At 45.3% G+C, this 24,506-nt stretch overlaps 1 protein-coding gene across 5 annotated transcripts in view; it reads right to left on the bottom strand.

The window, feature by feature from the left end:
* The window catches only part of LOC139273508 (zinc finger protein ZFP2-like), a 119,599-nt gene that overhangs the window by 82,284 nt on the left and 12,809 nt on the right, over positions 1-24,506 (bottom strand). Inside the window, exon 3 of one of the 5 annotated variants that reach the window (XR_011595155.1) lies at positions 18,185-18,330. The exons of the other annotated variants lie outside the window; for them this stretch is intronic. The gene's annotated coding sequence lies outside the window, so the exon portion shown is untranslated. Of the gene's footprint in view, positions 1-18,184; positions 18,331-24,506 lie in introns of those variants that run through there. 5 annotated transcript variants of the gene reach the window in all.

The raw sequence follows: 24,506 nt of genomic DNA, 5'->3' as shown, positions 1-24,506 counted from the left end.
CCTCTACTATTTTATGCTTTGAGAACCAATCCTCAATCCATGTGAGTATATTACCCCCAATCCTATGAGCTCTAATTTTGTTTAATTATCTCTTATAGAATGCCTTCTGAAAATCCAAATACACCATATCCACTGGTACCCCCCTTATCTATTCTGCTAATTACCACCTCAAAACACACTAACAGATTTGTCAAACATGATTTCAGTTTTATAAATCCGTATTGACTCTGCCCAATCCTATTATTATTTTTAATAGTGCCCTGTTACCACATCCTTATAATAGATTCTAGCATTTTTCTGACTACTGATGTCAGGCTAACTGGTCTGTGGTTCTTTGTTTTCTCTCCCCTCCTTTCTTAAATAGTGGGGTTATATTTGGTACCTTCCAATTCGCATGTAGGGAGAGAGAGCGAATGAGTGAGAGGAAGATTGACACAGAAGGGAGAGAGAGCTGTATAGAGTGAGATCAAACAGACAGCAAAGTAAGTAAGACAGAGAGAGACTTAAATCCAAAAGGGGGAGTGGGAGAGACAGAATGAGGCAGAGAAAGAGAGGAAAGGAAGAGAAGGTATTGGCCGGGATGGCAAGAGAGAAGAGAATGAGGTAGAGAGAAGAGAGATGGGTGAAAGAGGCGGAGAGAGGTAGACTGAGAGCATAGCAGAAAGAGGGACAGAGAAGCAGAGATTAGAAAGGTGGAAAGAGTGAGAGACAGTGAGTCAGAGAGAAATGAGAGAGGTCGAGCTCTTATTGAATGGCGGAGCAGGCTCGAGGGGCCAAATGGCCTACTCCTGCTCCTATTTCTTATGTTCTTAATAGAGCAAATGTGAATTAGAGAGAGAGAGAGAGAGAACAAGGTGGGGGGGGGGGGGAAGAGAGAGAAATTGAGAAAGAAACAGGTGGAGATATGAGAGTGCTTCTTCGGCAGCCCCTCCCAAACCCTCGACCTCTACCATCTAGAAGGACAAGGGCAGCAAGCACATGGGAACACCACCACCAGCACGTTCCCCTCCAAGTCACACACCATCCTGATATGTAAGAATATCACCGTTCCTTCATCGCTGGGTCAAAATCCTGGCACTTCCTCCCTCACCATCATCACAGGCAGTCCCTCGAATCGAGGATGACTTGCTTTCACGTCAAAAAGTTCACAGGTGTTTCAATGAAGGACCTAAAATTCCAGGTCCCGTACTACATGTTGAAGGGTGGAAGATGCCTGTGCGTGGATTTTTTTTAACGTGTGGTGACCATTGCACACCAGCCACCACACGGGCTTGACAGAGCCAGGTCTTGGTCCAGTGGCAAGGATTAACCAAAACGACTGGAGACCAGCTCTGCTGCACGGACCTAATGCGCACATATATCACAGTGTGGACGGCCCTTGCTGCCACTGGGGCCTAAACTCACGCCTCTCCTGGGCCTCGGTGATATCCCTCGCCGCTCCACCACACGGACTGCAGCGGTTCAAGAAGGTGGCTCACGACCATCTTCTCAAGGGCAATTAAGAGATGGGTAATAAATGCTGGCCTTGCCAGCAAGGCCCACATCCCATGAACGAATTAAAAAAAACGTCACATTCTCTTTTCAAGAGGAAGAGACTCAGCCTGTTCATCATTTCCTAATAGGCATAACCTCGCATTTCTGGTATCATAATTGTAAATCTAAATTCCACTCTCGCCAATCCCTCTATATCCTTTTTATAATATGAAGATCACAATTGTACACAGTACTCCAAATGTGATCTAACAGAGGTTCGATACAAGTTCAGCATAACTTAGCTACTTTTCAATTCAATCCCCCTGGAAATAAACCCGAGTGCTTGGTTTGCTCCTTTTTAACAGTCTTATTAACCTACGTCGCTACTTTTGGTGATTTTTGCATTTGTATTCCGAGATCACTTTGCTCTTCTGCCCTATTTAGATTCTGGTTTTCCAACTAATATGTGACCTCCTTATTTCTGTTACCAAAATGCAATACCTCATTTATCAGTGTTGAAATTCATTATATGCCAATTCGGCAAGTATATTAATGTAATAAGACATGTAGTACAGCACGGATTAGATACAGAGTAAAGCTCCCTCCACACTGACCCATCAATCACTCCCAGGGCATAGACAACACGGGTTAGTGACAGAGTAATGCTCCCTCTGCACTGTCCCATCAAACATTCCCAGGTCATATATAGCACGGGCAAGGTACAGAATTAAGTTCCCTCTACATATATAGAGTAAAGCTCCCGTTATACTCCCCATCAAACACTCCCAGGCCAACTACAGCCTGGTTTAGATATATAGAGGAAATCTCCTTCGACACCCTCCCAGGGCAGTTTCCAGTGGGCTTCTGCAGGGCTCAGTAGCTGGTCCCTTGCTTTTTGTGATATATATATATATGATATATATATATATATAATCAATGATTTGGACTTGAATGTAGGAGGTATGATTAAGAAGTTTGCAGAGGATACAAAAATTGGCCCTGTGCTTGATAATGAAGAAGCGGTAGACTGCAGGAAGGTATCAATGGACTGGTCAGGTGGGCAGAACAGTGCCAAATGGAACTCAATCCGGAGAAGTGTGAGGTAATGCATTTGGGGAGGGCTAACAAGGAAATGGAATACATAATAAATGGTAGGACACTGAGAAGTGGAGAGGACAAAGGGACCTTGGAGTGCATGTCCACAGATTCCAGAAGGTAGCAGGACAGGTAGATAAGGTGGTGAAGAAGGCATACGGGATACTTGCCTTTATTAGCCGAGGCATAGAATAGAAGATTAGGGAGGTTATGCTTGAACTATGTAAAAAACTACTTAGGCCACAGTTAAGAGTACTGCGTGCAGTTCTGGTCACCACAGTACAGGAAAGATGTGACTGCCCCAGAGAGGGTAGAGGAAATTTACGAGGATGTTGCCTGGACTGGAGAATTTTAGCTATGAGGAAAGATTGGGATAGGCTGGGGTTGTTTTCTTTGGAACAGAGGAGGCTTAGGAGACCTAATTGAGGTGTATAAAATTATGAGGGGCCTAGATAGAGCAGATAGGAAGGACCTATTTCCCTCAAGGGGCATAGATTTAAAGTAAGTGGTAGGAGGTTTATTAGGGATTTGAGGAGAAATATTTTCACCAAGGTTGGTGGGGGTCTGAAACTCACTGGCTGAAAGGGTAGTAGAGGCAGAAACCCTCATAGCATTTAAAAAGTACTTGGATATGCACTTGAAGTGCCGTAACCTACAAGTCTACGATCCAAGAGCTGGAAAGTGGGATCAGGCTGGAAAGCTCTGTCAGCAAGCACGGACATGATGGGCCGAATGGCCTCCTTCCGTGCTGTAAATTTAATCATAGTGAAACACTCGGTCACTGAGAGTAATACCGAACGGCCCTGAGCTGCAAGATTACAGAGAGTACAACAGGCAAGCGAGGGTTAAATGTGGGACGTTGTTTCTCTCATTCTCTGACACTGTCCCGCAGTGTGGGATTAATAGTATGTCTGTCTGTGGTACAATATCAGAGAGAGACTTTAACTTCTGTCCCCCCCAAGGATAAAAGCAGACTTCACAGGTCAGTCTGGAACTGATACTGTGCATGGCTCTCTCTCGCGCTCGTACTGTTTGTGAAGGCGGGATACTGTTATTTCACGTGATGTGGACACACTTGTGAGTACAACACTGGCACATAGAAACATAGAAAATAGGTGCAGGAGTAGGCCATTCGGCCCTTCAAGCCTGCACCGCCATTCAATGAGTTCATGACTGAACATGCAACTTCAGTACCCCATTCCTGTTTTCTCGCCATACCCCTTGATCCCCCTAGTAGTAAGGACTACATCTAACTCCTTTTTGAATATATTTAGTGAATTGGCCTCAACAACTTTCTGTGGTAGAGAATTCCACAAGTTCACCACTCTCTGGGTGAAGAAGTTTCTCCTCATCTCGGTCCTAAATGGCTTACCCCTTATCCTTAGACTGTAACCCCTGGTTCTGGGCTTCCCCAACATTGGGAACATTCTTCCTGCATCTAACCTGTCTAAACCCATCAGAATTTTAAACGTTTCTAGGAGATCCCCTCTCAATCTTCTGAATTCCAGTGAATACAAGCCCAGTTGATCCAGTCTTTCTTGATATGTCAGACACTGTTTCTCTCTCTGGTGCTACACATGACAGTGTGGCACTGTTACTGAGCGTAATATGGAGACACTGATGCCAAGTGTAAGACTGATAATGTGTGTGTCTCTCTCCCCCCACTGGTGTTATACATGAATGTGTGATACTAGTATTGACCCTAATATGCAGACAGTTAGGGTGTTTAAGACTGATACTATGCCTGTCTCTCTGCCGCTCACTCTGATAGCCATCTCTGGGTGATGAGGATGGGATGGATAGATCACTGTTAAATGTCCCTCAGTTTAGGAGGAGAGAGAGACAGACAAAGAGAGGTTGGTGGGGCGGTGAACACAATTTATATTTTCACGTTAATCAAACATATTTGCACATATGAAGGGAATGTAATGTTTGACAAATTTGCTAGAATTCTTTGAGGATGTAACGAGAAGGGTGGATTAAGGGGAACCAGTGGATGTGATGTATTTGGACTTCCAGAAGGCATTTGACAAGGTGCCACATAAAACATTACTGCATAAGATAAAAGTTCACAGGGTTGGGGTAATATATTAGCATGGATAGAGGCTTGGCTAACTAACAGAAAACAGAGAGTCGGGATAAATGGTTCATGCTCTGGTTGGCAATCAGTAACCAGTGGCGTGCCGCAGGGATCAGTGCTGGGACCCCAACTATTTACAATCTATATTAACTTGGAAGAAAGGACCAAGTGTAATGTAGCCAAGTTTGCTGATGATACAAAGATGGGAGGGAAAAGCAATGTGTGAGGAGGACACAAAAAATCTGCAAAAGGACATAGACAGGAAACGTGAGTGGGCAAAAATTTGGCAGATGGAGTATAATGTTGGAAATTGTGAAGTCATGCACTTTGGCAGAAAAAAAAAATCAAAGAGCAAGTTATTTTATAAATGGAGAAAAATTGCAAACTGCTGCAGTACAGCAGGACCTGGGGGTACTTGTGCATGAAACACAAAAGGTTAGTATGCAGGTACAGCAAGTGATCAGGTAGGCCAATGGAATCTTGGCCTTTATTGCAAAGGGGATGGAGTATAAAAGTAGAGAAGTCTTGCTACAGTTCTACAGGGTATTGGTGAGGCCACACCTGGAATACTGCATATAGTTTTGGTTTCCTTATTTATAAAAGGATATACTTGCTTTGGAGGCTGTTCAGAGAAGATTCACGAGGTTGATTCCGGAGATGAGGGGGTTGACTTATGAGGAAAGAATGAGTAGGTTGAGCCTCGACTCATTGGAAGTCAGAAGATTGAGAGGTGATCTTATCGAAACGTATAAGATTATGAGGGGCTTGACAAGATGGATGCAGAGAGGATGTTTCCACTGATAGGGGAGACTAGAACTAGGGGGCATAATCTTAGAGTAAGGGGCCACCCATTTAAAACAGAGATGAGGAGAAATTTCTTCTCTGAGGGTTGTAAATCTGTGGAATTCACTGCCTCAGAGAGCTGTGAAAGCTGGGACATTGAATAAATTTAAAACAGAGATCGACAGTTTCTTAACCGAGAAGGGAATAAGGGGTTATGGGGAGCGGGCAGGGAATTAGACTAGAGTCCATGATCAGATCAGCCATGATCGTATTAAATGGCGGAGCAGGCTCGAGGGGCCGTATGGCCATACTTTTGCTCCTATTTCTTATGTTCTTATGTAAATTTGAGGTCATCCAAAACTCGGCAGTCCATGTCCTAACTTGCACCAAGTCCCGATCACCCATCACCCCTGTGCTCGCTGACCGACATTGGCTCCCAGTTAAGCAATGCCTCGATTTCAAAATTCTCATCCTTGTTTACAAATCCCTCTATGGCCTCACCCCTTCCAATCTCTAATCTCTTTCAGCCTCACAATGCCACGTGATGTCTGCGTTCCTCAAAATTGGCCCTCTTGAGCATTCCTGATTAGAACTGTTCAACATCGGTGGCTATGCCTTCAGCTGCCTGGGCCCTAAGCTCTGGAACTCCCTCCCTAAACCTCTCTGCCTCTGGACATTTCTTTCCCCCTTTAAGATGCCCCTTAAAGCTACTCTTGTAAATCTTCTTATGTGGCTCGGTGTCAAATTTATTTGCTTTGTCTTATAACACTGAAGTGCCTTGGGACATTTTACTACGTTAAAAGCACTATATAAATAAAGTTGTTGTTGTTGAAAGCAATGGGAGCTCATACAACCAGAGCTCCCATTATTATCAATGAGAATACTCGATGTCCATTGATGGTCCGGGTCCACGTGATCCTAGGATACAAATACATAACTGGAAGACATGTTCCTGTACACTGCACTATGAAACTCGGACTCCGACCACAAACTATGTTCCTCTGAGACTACCAGGCAATTTTTTTAAAAATTCTGGTCAGATGCGTTCACCCAAAAGAAGCTTCCAACCACAATTTTTCGCCCAAAGTATTTGTTTAATTTCTTTGCCATTTCCTTGTTCCGCATTATAATTTCTCAGCCTGTAGAGGACTCACATTTACTTTTGCTAATTTTTCCTTTTTAACATACCTACAAAAGGATTTAGAAACATAGACATAGAAAATAGGTGCAGGAGCAGGCCATTCAGCCCTTCTAGCCTGCACCGCCATTCAATGAGTTCATGGCTGAACATGAAACTTCAGTACCCCATTCCTGCTTTCTCGCCATAACCCTTGATCCCCCGAGTAGTAAGGACTTCATCTAACTCCCTTTTGAATATATTTAGTGAATTGGCCTCAACTACTTTCTATGGTAGAGAATTCCACAGGTTCACCACTCTCTGGGTGAAGAAGTTTCTCCTCATCTCGGTCCTAAATGGCTTACCCCTTATCCTCAGACTGTGACCCCTGGTTCTGAACTTCCCCAACATTGGGAACATTCTTCCTGCATCTAACCTGTCTAAACCCGTCAGAATTTTAAACGTTTCCATGAGGTCCCCTCTCATTCTTCTGAACTCCAGTGAATACAAGCCCAGTTGATCCAGTCTTTCTTGATAGGTCAGTCCCGCCATCCCGGCAATCAGTCTGGTGAATCTTCGCTGCACTCCCTCAATAGCAAGAATGTCCTTCCTCAAGTTAGGAGACCAAAACTGTACACAATACTCCAGGTGTGGCCTCACCAAGGCTCTGTACAACTGTAGCAACACCTCCCTGCCCCTGTATTCAAATCCCCTCGCTATGAAGGCCAACATGCCATTTGCTTTCTTAACCGCCTGCTGCACCTGCATGCTAACATTCAATGACTGATGGACCATGACACCCAGGTCTCGTTGCACCTTCCCTTTTCCTAATCTGTCACCACTCAGATAATAGTCTGTCTCTCTGTTTTTACCACCAAAGTGGATAACCTCACATTTATCCACATTATACTTCATCTGCCATGCATTTGCCCACTCACCTAACCTATCCAAGTCACTCTGCAGCCTAATAGCATCCTCCTCGCAGCTCACACTGCCACCCAACTTAGTGCCATCCGCAAATTTGGAGATACTGCATTTAATCTCCTCGTCTAAATCATTAATGTACAATGTAAACAGCTGGGGCCCCAGCACAGAACCTTGCGGCACCCCACTAGTCACTGCCTGCCATTCTGAAAAGTACCCGTTTACTCCTACTCTTTGCTTCCTGTCTGACAACCAGTTCTCAATCCACGTCAGCACACTACCCCCAATCCCATGTGCTTTAACTTTGCACATTAATCTCTTGTGTGGGACCTTGTCGAAAGCCTTCTGAAAGTCCAAATATACCACATCAACTGGTTCTCCTTTGTCCACTTTACTGGAAACATCCTCAAAAAATTCCAGAAGATTTGTCAAGCATGATTTCCCTTTCACAAATCCATGCTGACTTGGACCTATCATGTCACCATTTTCCAGATGCACTGCTATGACATCCTTAATAATTGATTCCATCATTTTACCCACTACCGATGTCAGGCTGACTGGTCTATAATTCCCTGTTTTCTCTCTCCCTCCTTTTTTAAAAAGTGGGGTTACATTGGCTACCCTCCACTCCATAGGAACTGATCCAGAGTCAATGGAATGTTGCAAAATGACTGTCAATGCATCCGCTATTTCCAAGGCCACCTTCTTAAGTACTCTGGGATGCAGTCCATCAGGCCCTGGGGATTTATCGGCCTTCAATCCCATCAATTTCCCCAACACAATTTCCCGACTAATAAAGATTTCCCTCAGTTCCCCCTCCTTACTAGACCCTCTGACCCCTTTTATATCCGGAAGGTTGTTTGTATCCTCCTTAGTGAATACCGAACCAAAGTACTTGTTCAATTGGTCTGCCATTTCTTTGTTCCCCGTTATGACTTCCCCTGATTCTGACTGCAGGGGACCTACGTTTGTCTTTACTAACCTTTTTCTCTTTACATACCTTTTGAAACTTTTGTAATCCGCCTTAATGTTCCCTGCAAGCTTCTTCTCGTACTCCATTTTCCCTGCCCAAATCAAACCCTTTGTCCTCCTCTGCTGAGTTCTAAATTTCTCCCAGTCCCCAGGTTCGCTGCTATTTCTGGCCAATTTGTATGCCACTTCCTTGGCTTTAATACTATCCCTGATTTCCCTAGATAGCCACGGTTGAGCCACCTTCCCTTTTTTATTTTTACGCCAGACAGAAATGTACAATTGTTGTAATTCATCCATGCGGTCTCTAAATGTCTGCCATTGGCCATCCACAGTCAACCCCCTAAGTATCATTCGTCAATCTATCCTAGCCAATTCACGTCTCATACCTTCAAAGTTACCCTTCTTTAAGTTCTGGACCATGGTCTCTGAATTTACTGTTTCATTCTCCATCCTAATGCAGAATTCCACCATATTATGGTCACTCTTCCCCAAGGGACCTCGCACAATGAGATTGCTAATTAATCCTCTCTCATTACACAACACCCAGTCTAAGATGGCGTCCCCCCTAGTTGGTTCCTCAACATATTGGTCTAGAAAACCATCCCTTATGCACTCCAGAAAATCCTCATCCACCGTATTGCTTCTAGTTTGGCTAGCCCAATCTATGTGCATATTAAAGTCACCCATTATAACTGATACACCTTTATTGCATGCACCCCTAATTTCCTGTTTGATTCCCTCCCCAACATCCCTATTACTGTTTGGAGGTCTGTACACAACTCCTACTAACGTTTTTTGCCCTTTGGTGTTCTGCAGCTCTACCCATATAGATTCCACATCATCCAAGCTAATGTCTTTCCTAACTATTGCATTAATCTCCTCTTTAACCAGCAATGCTACCCCACCTCCTTTTCCTTTTATTCTATCCTTCCTGAATGTTGAATACCCCTGAATGTTGAGTTCCCAGCCCTGATCATCCTGGAGCCACGTCTCCGTAATCCCAATCACATCATATTTGTTAACATCTATTAGCACAATTAATTCATCCACCTTATTGTGGATACTCCTTGCATTAAGACACAAAGCCTTCAGGCTTGTTTTTTTTTAACACCCTTTGTCCTTTTAGAATTTTGCTGTACAGTGGCCCTTTTTGTTCTTTGCCTTGGGTTTCTCTGCCCTCCACTTTTCCTCATCTCCTTTCTATCTTTTGCTTTTGCCTCCTTTTTGTTTCCCTCTGTTTCCCTGCATTGGTTCCCATCCCCCTGCCATATTAGTTTAAATCCTTCCCAACAGCACTAGCAAACACTCCCCCTAGGACATTGGTTCCGGTCCTGCCCAGGTGCAGACTGTCCGGTTTGTACTGGTCCCACCTCCCCCAGAACCGGTCCCAATGCCCCAGGAATTTGAATCCCTCCCTACTGCACCACTGCTCAAGCCACGTATTCATCTGCGCTATCCTGCGATTCCTACTCTGACTATCACGTGGCACTGGTAGCAATCCCGAGATTACTACTTTTGAGGTCCAACTTTTTAATTTAGCTCCTAGCTCCTTAAATTCGTTTCGTAGGACCTCATCCCTTTTTTTACCTATGTCGTTGGTACCAATGTGCACCACGACAACTGGCTGTTCTCCCTCCCATTTCAGAATGTCCTGCACCCGCTCCGAGATATCCTTGACCCTTGCACCAGGGAGGCAACATACCATCCTGGAGTCTCGGTCGCGGCCGCAGAAACACCTATCTATTCCCCTCACCATTGAATCCCCTATCACTATTGCTCTCCCACTCTTTTTCTTGCCCTCCTGTGCAGCAGAGCCAGCCACGGTGCCATGAACTTGGCTGCTGCTGCCCTCCCCTGATGAGTCATTCCCCTCAACAGTACTCAAAACGGTGTATCTGTTTTGCAGGGGGATGACCACAGGGGACCCCTGCACTACCTTCCTTGCACTACTCTTCCTGCTGGTCTTCCATTCCCTATCTGGCTGTGGACCCTTTCCCTGCGGTAAGACCAACTCACTACACGTGATACTCACGTCGTTCTCAGCATCGTGGATGCTCCAGAGTGAATCCACCCTCAGCTCCAATTCCGTAACCCGGACCGTCAGGAGCTTGAGGTGGATACACTTCCCGCACACGTAGTCGTCATGGACACCAGAAGCGTCCCCGAGTTCCCACATGGTACAGGAGGAGCATAACACCCGACCGAGCTCTCCTGCCATGACTGAACCCTTAGATACACTTAAATTGGCAACAACAATGTTAAAAGTTACTGACTAATATAAGAAGAAAAAGAACTCACCAATCACCAGCCAATCACTTACCCCCTAGGCTGTGACGTCACCTTTGTTTCTTTCTTTGCCTTCTCCCTGTAGCTGCACCGGCACGCCTCACGCCGACCCCGGACTCGCGCTGCTCCGAGCTCCCGCCTCCTCGACTGACTGCTCGAACTGCTCGACTCCCGCTGGCCTTTATAGGCCTCTCGCCGACCCCGGACTCGTGCTGCTCCGAGCTCCCGCCACCTCGACTGACTTTACAGTCTGTTTTTATGTCTCTCGCTAGTTTACGCTCATTTTCTATTTCCCCTTTCTTGATCAGTTTCTTGGTCCTCCTTTGCTGAATTCTAAAATGCTCCCAATCCCCAGGCTTACTGCTCTTTTTGGCAACATTATAAGCTTCTTCCTTTGTTCTAAAACTATCTTTAACTTCACTTCTTAGTCACGGTTGGACCACCTTTCCTGTGGGGGTCTTGTGCCTTAAAAGGAATGTAATTATTGCAAATTATGTATTAATTCTTCAAAGCGAGCCATTGCTTATCTATCTTGATACTTCTTAATGTAGTTTCCGAATCTACCTTAGCCAACTCACCCCTCATACCTAAATTTGTTTAAATTTAAGACCTCAGTTTCGGATTTAACAAAATCACTTTCAAACTTAATGTAACATTCTATCATATTATGGTCATTCTTCTGTTGCCAGCACGTCCCATGTACAAACGACTGGAGACCAGCTCTGCTGCACGGACCTAATGCTCACGTATGTCGCAGTGTGGACTGCCCGTGCTGCCCCTGGGCCCTCGCCTCTTCTGGTCCCCAAACTCACGCCTCACCTAGGTCCCGATCATGACCCGCTACAATCTCTCGCCGCTCCTTCGCCCTGACCGCACCGCTCCACCACATGGACTGCAGCGGTTCAAGAAGGTGGCTCACAACCATCTTCTCAAGGGCAATTAGAGATGGGTAATAAATGCTGGCCTTGCCAGCGAAGCCCACATCCCATGAACGAATTAAAACAAAAGTCATCTTCTCTTTTCAAGAGGAAGAGACACAGCCTGTTCATCCTTTCCTAATAGGCATAACCTCGCATTTCTGGTATCATAATTGTAAATCTAATTTCCATCCTCGCCAATGCCTCTATATCCTTTTTATAATATTGAGATCACAATTGTACACAGTACTCCAAATGTGGTCTAACCGAGGTTCGATACAAGTTCAGCATAATTTAGCTACTTTTCAATTCAATCCCCCTGGAAATAAACCAGAGTGCTTGGTTTGCTCTTTTTAACGGCCTTATTAACCTGCGTTGCTACTCTTGGTGATTTTTGCATTTGTATTCAGAGATCACTTTGCTCTTCTGCCCCATTTAGATTCTGGTTTTCCAACTAATATGTGACCTCCTTATTTCTGTTACCAAAATGCAATACCTCACATTTATCAGTGTTGAAATTCATTATATGCCAATTCTGCAAGTATATTAATGTAATAAGACATGTAGTACAGCACGGATTAGATACAGAGTAAAGCTCCCTCCACACTGACCCTTCAAACACTCCCAGGGCATAGACAACACGGGTTAGTGACAGAGTAATGCTCCCTCTGCATTGTCCCATCAAACATTCCCAGGTTATATATAGCACGGGCAAGGTACAGAGTTAAGTTCCCTCTACATATATAGAGTAAAGCTCCCTCTATACTCCCCATCAAACACTCCCAGGCCAACTACAGCCTGGTTTAGATACAGAGTAAATGTCCTTCTACACCCTCCCAGGGCAGTTTCCAGTGGGCTGCCGCAAGGTTCAGTAGCTGGTCCCTTGCTTTTTGTGATATATATATATATATATAAAATCAATGATTTGGACTTGAATGTAGGAGGTATGATTCAGAAGTTTGCAGATGATACAAAAATTGGCCCTGTGCTTGATAATGAAGAAGCGGTAGACTGCAGGAAGATATCAATGTACTGGTCAGGTGGGCAGAACAGTGCCAAATGGAACTCAATACTTAGAAGTGTGAGGTAATTGGGGGGGGGCTAACAAGGAAATGGAATAAACAATAAATGGTAGGACAATGAGAAGTGTAGAGGGACAAAGGGACCTTGGAGTGCATGTCCACAGATTCCAGAAGTAGCAGGACAGGTAGATAAGGTAGTTAAGAAGGCATACGGGATACTTACCTTTATTAGCCGAGGCATAGACTAGTAGAGTAGGGAGGTTATGCTTGAACTGTATAAAAAACTACTTAGGCCACAGTTAGAGTACTGCGTGCAGTTCTGGTCACCACAGTACAGGAAAGATGTGACTGCCTCTGAGAGGGTAGAGGAAATTTACGAGGATGTTGCCTGGACTGGAGAATTTTAGCTATGAGGAAAGATTGGATAAGCTGGAGTTGTTTTCTTTGGAACAGAGGAGGCTTAGGAGACCTAATTGAGGTGTATAAAATTATGAGGGGCCTAGATAGAGCATATAGGAAAGACCTATTTCCCTCAGCAGAGGGTTGAATAACCAGGGGGCATAGATTTCAAGTAAGTGGTAGGAGATTTAGAGGGGATTTGAGGAGAAATATTTTCACCAAGGTTGGTGGGGGTCTGAAACTCACTGCCTGAAAGAATGGAAGAGGCAGAAACCCTCATAGCATTTAAAAAGTACTTGAATATGCACTTGAAGTGCCGCAACCTACAAGGCTACGATCCAAGAGCTGGAAAGTGGGATCAGGCTGGAAAGCTCTTTGTCAGCAAGCACGGACATGATGGCCTCCTTCTGTGCTGTAAATTTCTATGATTCTCTGATCGCAAGGCTAGGAGAGGCGCTCTTGAAGGTATGGGGAGCTCGGACTTGTCTGTGGGAGTAACAGACGGCAAGAGAACTCAAATAATCCCGAGCAATGCGGTGTTAGTCGTGGCTCAGTGGTAGTCTCTGAGTCAGTAGGTTGTGGGTTCAAGTCCACTCCCAGAGCATGGAGCATAAAATCTAGGCCGACATTCCAATGCAGTGCAGAGGGAGCGCTGCACTGTCAGGGGTGCCGTCTTTCACATGAGGCCCCATAAGAGCATTTGAAATAGGAGCAGGAGTATGCCATATGGCCCCTTGAGTCTGCTCCATCATTCAATAAGATCATGGCTGATCTGATCTGATCTTGCCTTCAACTCCACTTCCCTGCCCACTCCTAATAACCCACGACTCCCTTATCTATCTCCACCTTAAATATATTGAATGACCCAGCTTCCACAGCTCTCTGGGGCAGAGAATTCCAAAGGTTCATGTTCCTCGGAGAGAAGAAATTCCTCCTCATCTCCATTTTAAATAGGCTATGACCCCTAGTGTTAGATTCCACCACAGGGGGAAACATCCTCTCTGCGTCTATCCTGTCAAGCCCCCTCAGAATCTTATACATTTCAATAAGATCACCTCTCATTCTTCTAAACTCCAATGAATATAGGCCCAACCTTTCTTCATAAGACAACCCTTTCATCTCAGGAATCAACCCTGTGAACCTTCTCTGAACTGCCCCCAATGCAAGTATATCCCTCCTTAAATAAGGAGACCAAAACTGTACGTAGTACTCCAGGTGTGGTCTCACCAACAGTGTAGTTGTAGCAGGACATCCCTACTTTTATACTCCATCCCCCTTGCAATAAAGGTCAACATTCCATTTGCCTTCTTAATTACGCTGTACCTGCATGCTAACTTTTTGTGTATCATGTACAAGGACCCCTCTGTATTGCAGCATTTTCTAATCTCTCCCCATTTAAATAATAATTTGCTTTTTTATTTTTCCTACCAAAGTGGATTACCTCACATTTTCCCACATTATACTCCATCTGCCAAACTTTTGCCCACTCACTGAGCTGATCTATATCCCTTTGTAGATTATTTGCGTCTTCCTCACAACTTGCTTTCCCACTTATCTTTGTATCATCAGCAAGTTTAGCTACATTCACTCGGTCCCTTCATCCAAGTCATTAATATAGATTGTAAATAGTTGAGGCCCCAGCACTGATCCCTGTGGCACCCGACTAGTTACAGTTTGCCAGCCTGAAAATGACCCATTTATCCCTACTCTCTGTTTTCTGTTTGTTAGCCAATCCTCTATCCATACTAATATATTACCCCCAATCCCGTGAGTTCTTATCTTGTGCAGTAACCTTTTATGTGGCACCTTATCAAATGCCTTCTGGAAATCCAAATACAAGACATCTACTGGTTCTCCTTTATCCACCCTGTTCGTTACATCCTCAAAGAACTCCAGCAAATTTGTCAAACATGATTTCCCTTTCATAAAACCATGCTGACTCTGCTTGACTGCATTATGATTTTCTAAATAATGGACTCCAGCATTTTCCCAATGACATGTTAGTCTAACTGGTCTACAGTTTCCCGCTTTCTGTCTCCCTCCATTCTTAAATAGGGGAATTACATTTGCTATTTTCCAATCTGCTCGGACCTCTCCAGAATCCAGGGATTTTTGGTAGATTACAACCAATGTGGCCACCATCTCTGCAGCCATTTCTTTTAAGACCCGAGGATTCAGGCTATTAGGGACCAGGGGACTTGTCCACCTTTAGTCCCATTAGTTTGCCGAGTACCTTTTCTCCCTAGTGATAGTTTTAAGTTCTCCCCTCCCAATAGCCCCTTGATTATCAATTATTGAGATGCTTTCAGTGTCTTCTACAGTGAAGACCGATACAAAATATTTATTCAAATTCTCTGCCATTTCCTTGTTTCCCATTATTAATTCCCCAGTCTCATCTTCTAAGGGACCAACTTAGCTACTCTCTTCCTTTTTATATACCCGTAGAAGCTCTTACTGTCTGTTTTTATATTTCTTGCTAGTTTAATCTCAATCTATTCCCTTTTTTTTTCGTTGTCCTTTGCTATTTTCTAAATAGTTCCCTCTTCTGGCCTTTCATTAATCTTCGCAACATTGTATGCCTTTGTTTTCAATTTGATACCACCCATTACTTCTTAGTTAGCCACGGATGGTTCATCCTTCTTAGAGTCTTTCTTTCTCACTGGAATTTTTTTGCTGAGTTATGAAATAACTCCTTAAATGTCTGCCACTCCTGATCTACTGTCTTACCCTTCCTTTGTAATTGCCTTTATTTTTCAGGGCTCTATTTTGAGACCCAAGTTTCTCACCCTCAAACCGAATTTGGAATTCTACCATGCTATGATCACTCTTCCCAAGAGGATCCTTTACTATGAGATCATGAATTAATCCCAGTCTCATTACACATTACCAATTCTAAAATAGTCTGCTCCCTGGTTGGTTCCACAGCGCATTGTTCTAAGAAAACATCCCGAATACACTCTATGAACTCTTCCTCAAGGCCACCTAATCTTTATATTGATATATCCAATCAATATAAAGATTTAAATCATCAATGCTTATTGCAGTACCTTTCTTATAAGCCTCCATTATTTCTTGATTTATATGCTGTCCTGCAGTGCAGCTATTGATAGGGAGCCCATAGACTACTCCCACCAGTGACTTATTTCCCTTATAATTTCTTATCTCCACCCAAACTGATTCTACATCTTGATCTTCTGAGAATCAGAACCATCTGACCTCTCAAGTGGGCATAAAAGATTCCATGACGTTATTTCGAAGAAATCTCTCTGGTGTCCTGGCTAACATTTATCCCTCAACCAACATCACTAAAACAGAGGCCGTGAAAGGCACTTTATAAATACAAAGGAGAAAAGGAACAGTCGATAACAGGACATCAATTAGTCTCCTCTTGGAGAAATCAAGGAATCGACTCGCTGTATGTGGGAAACAAAGCTGATTTATTTGATCGTTGTTTGACAGAGGATGCAGAAAAGATTTACAAGAATGATTCCAGGGATGAGGGACTTCAGTTACATGGATAGACTGGTGAAGCTGGGTTGTTCGTCTTAGAACAGAGAAGGTTGAGAGGAGATTTGATGGAGGTGCTCTAAAATCATGAGGGGTCTGGACAGAGTAGAGAGAAAATATTCCCATTGGCGGAAGGGTTGAGAACCAGAGGACACAGATTCAAGGTGATTGGCAAAAGAACCAAAGGCGACATGAGAAAAAACTTTTCTTTAAGCAGCGAGTGGTTAGGATCTGGAATGCACTGCCTGAAAGGCTGGTGGAGGCAGATTCAATCGTGGCTTTCAAAAAGGGAATTGGATGAGTACCTGAAATAAAACATTTGCAGGGCTACAGCGAAAGGGCGGGGAGTGGGACTAGCTGAAGTGTTCTTGCAGAGAGCCGGCACGGGCTCGACGGTCCGAAAGGCCTCCTTCTGTGCTGTAACCATTCTATGATTCTATGATATCCAGAAAATTAAACTCCAGCCCAGTTAGAGGGATTAATTACACCAGCAGCAACAAACTCCAACTGTCCGAGTGAACATGGTTCAGTCCTGGATGTGATTAACGGCAACAATAAAAGCAGAATCCAACCCCTGCAGTCACTTGTGAACTCGCTGGTGTGACTGAAGGTTGGATAAACGAGTGAAGCCCTTCCCACACTCGGAGCAGATGAATGGCCTCTCCCCAGTGTGAATGCGCTGGTGTGTTAGCAGGTTGGATGAAAGAGGGAAGCCCTTCCCACACTCGGAGCAGATGAACGGTCTCTCCCCAGTGTGAGTGCGTTGGTGTTTCATCAGATCATTTCTGCTTTTATAGCTCTTTTCACAGTCAGAACATTTAAACGGTCTCTTACTGGTGTGAACAAGTTGGTGTTCAGTGAGGTGGGATGAACGAGTGAATGCCTTCCCACACACAGAACAGGTAAAACGTCTCTCCCCGGTATGAATATGCTGGTGAGCATGAAGCTCGAATGAATTAGTGAATCCCTTTCCACACACAGAGCAGATGAACAGCCTCTCTCCTGTGTGAGTTCGCTGGTGACTCAGATGATGAGATGATTTAGCAAACTGTTTCCCACATACGGAACAGACGAACGGTCTCTCCCCAGTGTGAACACGCTTGTGTTCAATGAGCTGTGAAGATGCAGTGAATTTCTTCCCACACACAGGACAGGTAAACGGCCTCTCCCCAGTGTGAACACGCTGGTGTCTCACCAGGCTGGATGAACAAGTGAATCCTTTTCACATACAGTGCAGGTGAACGGTCTCTCCCCAGTGTGAACTCGCTGATGTATCAGCAGGCTGAATGAATAAGTGAATCCCTTCCCACACACAGTGCAGGTGAACGGCCTCTCCCCGGTGTGACTGCGCAGAGGAGCAATTGAATCCCTTCCCGCAGTCTCCACATTTCCACAGATTCTCCATGGTGCAGGTGTCCTTGTGTCTCTCCAGGTTTGACGATCAGTTGAAGCCTCGTCCATACACAGAACACGTGTACGGTTTCTCCCCGCTGTGAATAGTGCGATGTTTTTTCAGGCTGTGTAACTAGTTAAAGCTCTTTCCACAATCAGTGCACTGGAACACTCTCACTCGGGTGTGTGTGTCTCGGTGCTTTTCCAGTCACACTGATGTTTGAAATCTTTTCCCACAGACAGAGCAGACAAACGTTTCTCCTTTCACATTCAAAGGCCGATGATATTCAAGTGAATCGAGTGACTCTGTCAGATCTTGATTGGTTCGAGTTTCCTGTCTGTAAATCCTCCTCTTCTAATATCCTGTAAAAGGTGTTTACGAAAGTCAGCACTGGAAGTGCAGGATAGAAATTGAGGACAGACAATCCTACTTTTTATGGAACATTCTTTCGTCTCTTGTTTCCCAAAGCTGTAAATTCCCATCCCACACACTCTCCCTCCACCCTGTGCTGAAATCCAAACTCATCGCACCACCTCCATCATTTCTTTCTTCCATCTGCAGTTTTCTCACTCCCTCTTCTCTGGTTGGGTTCAGTTCTACATCCCTAGTGTGCAGACTGAGAATAAATAAGGAAATGATTTTCTCTCGAGTTCACTGGGACCCTAAAGCCCTGCCCGCCCTCTGCTCCTGTACCAAGATGGCCGCCCAGGCACGCTGATCGTGTCTAAGAATTCGGCTAGTTACCCCGAGCGGTCGGGTCTATCACCGCGGGTCAAACATGGGTCCTGCCGGCTCATATTAGGTGCCTGGGGCCTACACCAGGTGTTTATGAAGCTGCCCAGCCCACCCAGGGGTCTAATTGCTCCGCTGAGCCCACAAACTCCTACCGACTCGCGGAATGTCTCTTCCACCTCAGACCACCTCCACCACTGGCACTGCGCCTGCTCAGAGCACAGCCCGGTCCCGTGTCTGGGCTCCTGGTGTCATTGATGGAGCACTTTACCCCTGCGCGGGGGATTCTGGCTACAGAAGTAAATGTCGCAACATTTGGTAGTGAAATGGATTGATTCAGGATAGACAGCAGGGATTATTGCAGGAAATAACACAGTGCAGTGAGAAAGGAAATGCAGTGGATGTTGTGTCGATGGATTGTCAAAAGGTGTTTGATAAGGTGCCGGACAGGAGGCTTGTTGATCAAATTAAGGCTCATGGTATTAAAGGGAGTGGGGCAGTGTGGAGAGGAAGTTGGGTAAAGGGCAGAAAACAGAGAGTAGTGGTTAATGGATGTTCTTCAGACTGGAGGGATGTAAACAGTGGTGTCCCCAGGGTCAGTGTTGGGACCATTGCTCTTAATATAGAGACAGGGTCTGGGCTAGGGAATAAGCACATAAGAATTAGAAGCAGGAGTAGGCCCTTTGGCCCTCGAGCCTGCTCCACCATTCAATAAGATCATATTGATTCATCAATTGATCCACCGCTACGAAAAACAATAATAAGAATAAAACCGGACGGACCACCCGGCATCGACCTCCGCACCGGCTACGGACCCGACAACGGCCCACCCAGCCCAGTCTTTCTCACCAACATCTGGGGACTTGTGCCAAAATTGGAAGAGATGTCCCAGACTAGTCAAGCAGCAGACTGACATCGTCATACTCACAGAATCATACCTTTCAGCCAATGTCCCAGACTCCTCCATCACCATCCCTGGGTGTGTCCTGTCCCACCGGTGGCGGTACAGTAGTATACAGTCGGGAGGGTGTGGCCCGGAGTCCTCAACATTGACTCCGGACCCCATGAAGTCTCGTGGCTTCAGGTCAAGCATGGACAAGGAAACCTCCTGCTGATGACCACCCACCGCCCTCTCTCAGCTGATAAATCAGTACTCCTCCATGTTGAACACCACTCGAAAGAAGCACTGAGAGTAGCAAGCTGCACAGAATGTACTCTGGGTGGGGGACTTCAATGTCCATCAAGACTGTCTCGGTAGCACCACTACTGACCGAGCTGGCCGAGTCCTGAAGGACATAACTGCCAGACTGGGCCAGCAGCAGGGGGTGAGAGAACCAACACGAGGGGAAAACCCAACTTATGCCCATCCCTTCGTGAAGGGCGCGAGAGCGGGAGCAGCGGTAAGCCTACAATGGGTGTGAGTCAGCCGAGCAGCGGGACTTCGGAAAGGGCGCGAGAGCGGGAGCAGCGGTAAGCCTACAAAGGGCGTGAGTCAGCCGAGCAGACAGCCGAAACAGCACCAAGTGACCTGGGAGGAGAAGAAGTAAAAAGATTCAAAATGTGACATCATAGGAAAGCAGGGAAGTGATTGGTTGGTCAGTTTTTCTCTCTTTTCTTGGGCATGGGATTAAAAATCTAAACTTTCAAAATGTGAAAACTTAACTAAATACATTCGAGATGGCAGGGCAGGCAATGTGTTACTGCTGCTGCATGTGGGAACTGGTTGACCCCATTGAGGTCCACGGCGACCACATCTGCAGTAAGTGTTGGCTGCTCGAGGAACTTCAGCTCCACGTTGATGAGCTGGAGTCCGAGCTGCAGGCATTGCGACACATCAGGGAGGGGGAGAGTTACCTGGACCCTGTGTTCCAGGAGGCAGTCACACCCCTTAGATTAATTAATTCAAATTTGGTCCGTGGTTAGAGACAGAATGGTGTGACTACGAGCGAGGCAGCTGTGGGGATCCAGGAGGTAGTGATGGAGGAGCCTCAGTCCTTGCAATTGTCCAACAGGTACGAGATTCTTGCTCCCTGTTTGGATGAGGGCAGGGACTGCAGGGAGGATGAGCAAACTGACCACAGCGCAGTGGTACAGGAGGCCATTCAAGTGGGGGGGGGGGAGTAAAAAGAAATGTTGTAGTGTTCGGAAACAGTATAGTTTCAGAGATAGATACTGTTCTCTGCAGCCGAGTGTGTGAGTCCCGAAGGCTGTGATGCCTGCGCGGTGCCAAGGTTAAGGACATCAAAAAGGAGTTAGATGTAGTCCTTACTACTAGGGGGATCAAGGGGTATGGTAAGAAAGCAGGAATGGGGTACTGAAGTTGCATGTTCAGCCATGAACTCATTGAATGGCGGTGCAGGCTTGAAGGGCCGAATGGCCTACTCCTGCACCTATTTTCTATGTTTCTATCTCCTCTGGGCTGAAGAGGGATTGGAGTACGAGGGGGAAGATCCAGTTGTCGTGGTCCACGTAGGTACCAATGACATAGCTAGAACAAAGAAAGGGGTTCTGCTCAAGAATTTTGAGCAGCTAGGGGCTAAATTAAAAAGCAGAACCACAAAGGCAATAATCTCTGGATTACTACCTGAGCCACGAGCAAATATATTTCGGTGAGAAGGAAAGACTTTAAGCGACGGGAGAACTATCCGCGGTTAATGAAGGAAGTAAAGGATGGTATCAAACTGAAAACAATGGCACACAAAGTGGCCAAGATTAGTGGGAGGCAAATGTTTTTAAAAACAGCAAATGATGACTAAAGAAATAATAAAGAGAGGGAAGGTGGATTGTGAGAGTAAACTAGCAAGCAATATAAAAAGAGCTTCTACAGGTATGTAAAAAGGATAGGGTAGTTAAAGTAAATGTTGGTCCTTAGAGGATGAGACTGGGAAATTAATAATGGGGACCAGGGAAATGGCAGAGTCTTTGAACAAATATTTTGTATCAGTCTTCACGGTAGAAGACATTAAAAACACCCCAATAATAGATAATCAAGGGGCTGTAGTGAGGGAGGAACTTAAAGCAATCACTAAAGAAAAAGTGCTCAGTAAAATAATGGGACGAAAGGTGGAAAAGTCCCCTGGACCCGATGGCTTGCAACCTCGGGACTTAGTAAAGCTCCCTCTACATTGTCCCATCAAATATTCCCAGGGCCGGCACAGCACAGATTGGATACAGAGTAAAGCTCCCTCTATACTGACCCATCAAACAATGCCAGAGCAGATACAGCACAGGTTAGATACAAAGTAAAAATCCCTCTACACTCCCATATCAAACACTCCCAGGGCAGGTACAGCAATGGGTTAGACAGAGAGTCAAGTTCCCTCTATACTGTCCCATCAAACACTCCCAGGGCAGGTACAACACAGATTAGATACAGAGCAAATCTCTCTCTCCACTGTCCCATCAAAACCTCAAAGGGCGGATATAGAACATAAGAAATAGGAGCAGGAGTAGGCCATTTGGCCCCTCGAGCTTGCTCTGCCATTCAATAAGATCATGCCTGATCTGATCCTGGCCTCAACTCCACTTTCCCTCCCGCTCTCCATAACCCTAGACTCCCTTATCATTCAAAAATCTGTCTATCCCCACCTTAAATACATTCAATGACCCAGCCTCCACAGCTCTCTGAGGTAGAGAATTCCAAAGATTCACAACACTCAGATAAGAAATTCCTCCGCATTTTCAGTTTTAAACAGTCTTATTCTGAAACTATGCCCCCTAGTTCTACATTCCCCCAAGAAGGGAAACATCCTCTCTGCATCTACCCTGTCAAGCCCCCTTAAAATCTTATACGTTTCAATAAGATCACCTCTAAGTCTTCTAAACTCCAATGTGAATAGGCCCAACCTGCTTTACCTTCCTTCATATGACAATCCCTTCATCTCAGTAATCAATCTCGGGAACCTCTCTGAACTGCCTCCAATGCAAATATACCCCTCCTTAAATAAGGAGACCAAAACTGTACGCAGTTCTCCAGGTGTGGTCTTACCAACGACCTGTACAGTTGTAGAAGGACTTTCTTACTTTTATACTCCATCCCCCTTGCAATAAAGGACAACATTCCATTTGCGTTCCTAATTACTTGCTGTAACTGCATGCTAACTTTTTGTGTTTAATGTACAAGGACCCACAGATCCCTCTGCACCACCGCATTTTGTAATCTCTCCCCATTTAAATAATAATTTGCTTTTTTATTTTTCCTACCAAAGTGGATAACCTCACATTTTCCCACATTATACTCCATCTGCCAATTTTTTGCCCACTCACTTAGCCCCTCCATATCTCTTTGTAGATTCTTTGCGTCCTCCTCACAACTTCCTAGGTTAGCACAGGTTCAGTACACGGCAAATCTCTGTCTACATTAGCCCATCAAACACGCCCAGGACAGGTACAGCATGGATTAGATACATTGTAAAGTTGCCTCTACATTGTCACATCAAATACTCTCAGGGCAGATACAGCATGGGTTAGGTACTGATTAAAGCTCCCTCTAACTGTCCCATCAAACACTGCCAGAGAAGGTGCAGCACAGGTTAGATACAGAGTAAAGCTCCCTCTGCACTGTCCCAAAAACACTGCCAGGGCAGGTACAGAAGAGGTCAGATACCGAGTAAAGCTCCCTCTACACTGTCCCATCAAACAATGCCAGGGCAGGTATAGCCCGTGTTAGATACAGAATAAACATCTATCTACACTGTCCCATCCAAAACGCACAGGGCAGGTATAGCATGGGCCAGATATAGAGTAAAGCTCCCTCTACACTGCCCCATCAAACACTCGCAGGGCATGTAATAGCATGGGTCAGATACAGAGTATAGTTCCCTCTACACTGTCCCATCAAACACTCCCACAACAGGTACAGCACGGGTCATAAACAGAGTAAGGCTTCATCTACACTGTCCCATCAAATATTTGCAGGGTAGGTACAGCACGGATTAGATAGAATAAACCTCCCTCTATATTGTCCCATCAGACACTCCCAAGGGCAAGTACAGCAAGGATTAGATATAGAGTAAACCTCATTTTACACTGTTCCAACAAACACTCCCAGGATAGGTACAGCACAGATTATATACAGCCTAAAGCTCCCTCTATGTCCCATCAAACATATCTAGGGCAGGTAGAGTACGGGTTAGATACAGAGGAAAGCTTCCCCTACACCAACCCATCAAAGCTCACAGGTCAGGTAGAGCATGGATTAGATACAGAGCAAAAGCTCCCTCTGCAGTGTCCCATCAATCACTCACAAGGCAGGTACAGCACGGGTTATGCAGAGAGTAAAGCTCTCTCTACACTGTCCCATCAGACACTACCAGGGCAGGTACAGCACTGATTAGATACAGTGTAACGCTCTCTGTACACTGTCCTGTCAAAAACTCCTGGGGCATGTACAGCATGGGTTAGATACAGAGCAAATCTCCCTCTACACTGTCCCATCAAACATGCAAAGGGCAGGTATGGAACATAAGAAATAGGAGCAGGATTGGCCATTTGGCCCCTTGAGCCTGCTCCGCCACTCAATAAGATCATGGCTGATCAGATCCAGGCCTTAACTCCACTTCCCTGCCCACTCCCCATAACCCTTGACTCCCTTATCTTTCAAAAATCTGTCTATCCCCACCTTAAATACATTCAATGACCCAGCCACCACAGCTCTCTGAGGTAGCGAATTCCAAAGATTCACAACCCTCAGAGAAGAAATTCTTCTTGATTTCCGTTTTAAATGAGCGACCACTTATTCTGAAACTATGCCCCCTAGTGTTAGATTCCTCCATGAGGGGAAACATCCTCTCTTCATCTGCCCTGT

Source organism: Pristiophorus japonicus, chromosome 9, assembly GCF_044704955.1.
Source record: "Pristiophorus japonicus isolate sPriJap1 chromosome 9, sPriJap1.hap1, whole genome shotgun sequence".
Classification (NCBI taxonomy): Eukaryota; Metazoa; Chordata; class Chondrichthyes; family Pristiophoridae; genus Pristiophorus; species Pristiophorus japonicus.
The sequence above is the reverse complement of the archived record's forward strand: the minus strand, read 5'-3'. Positions and strand labels throughout refer to the sequence as shown.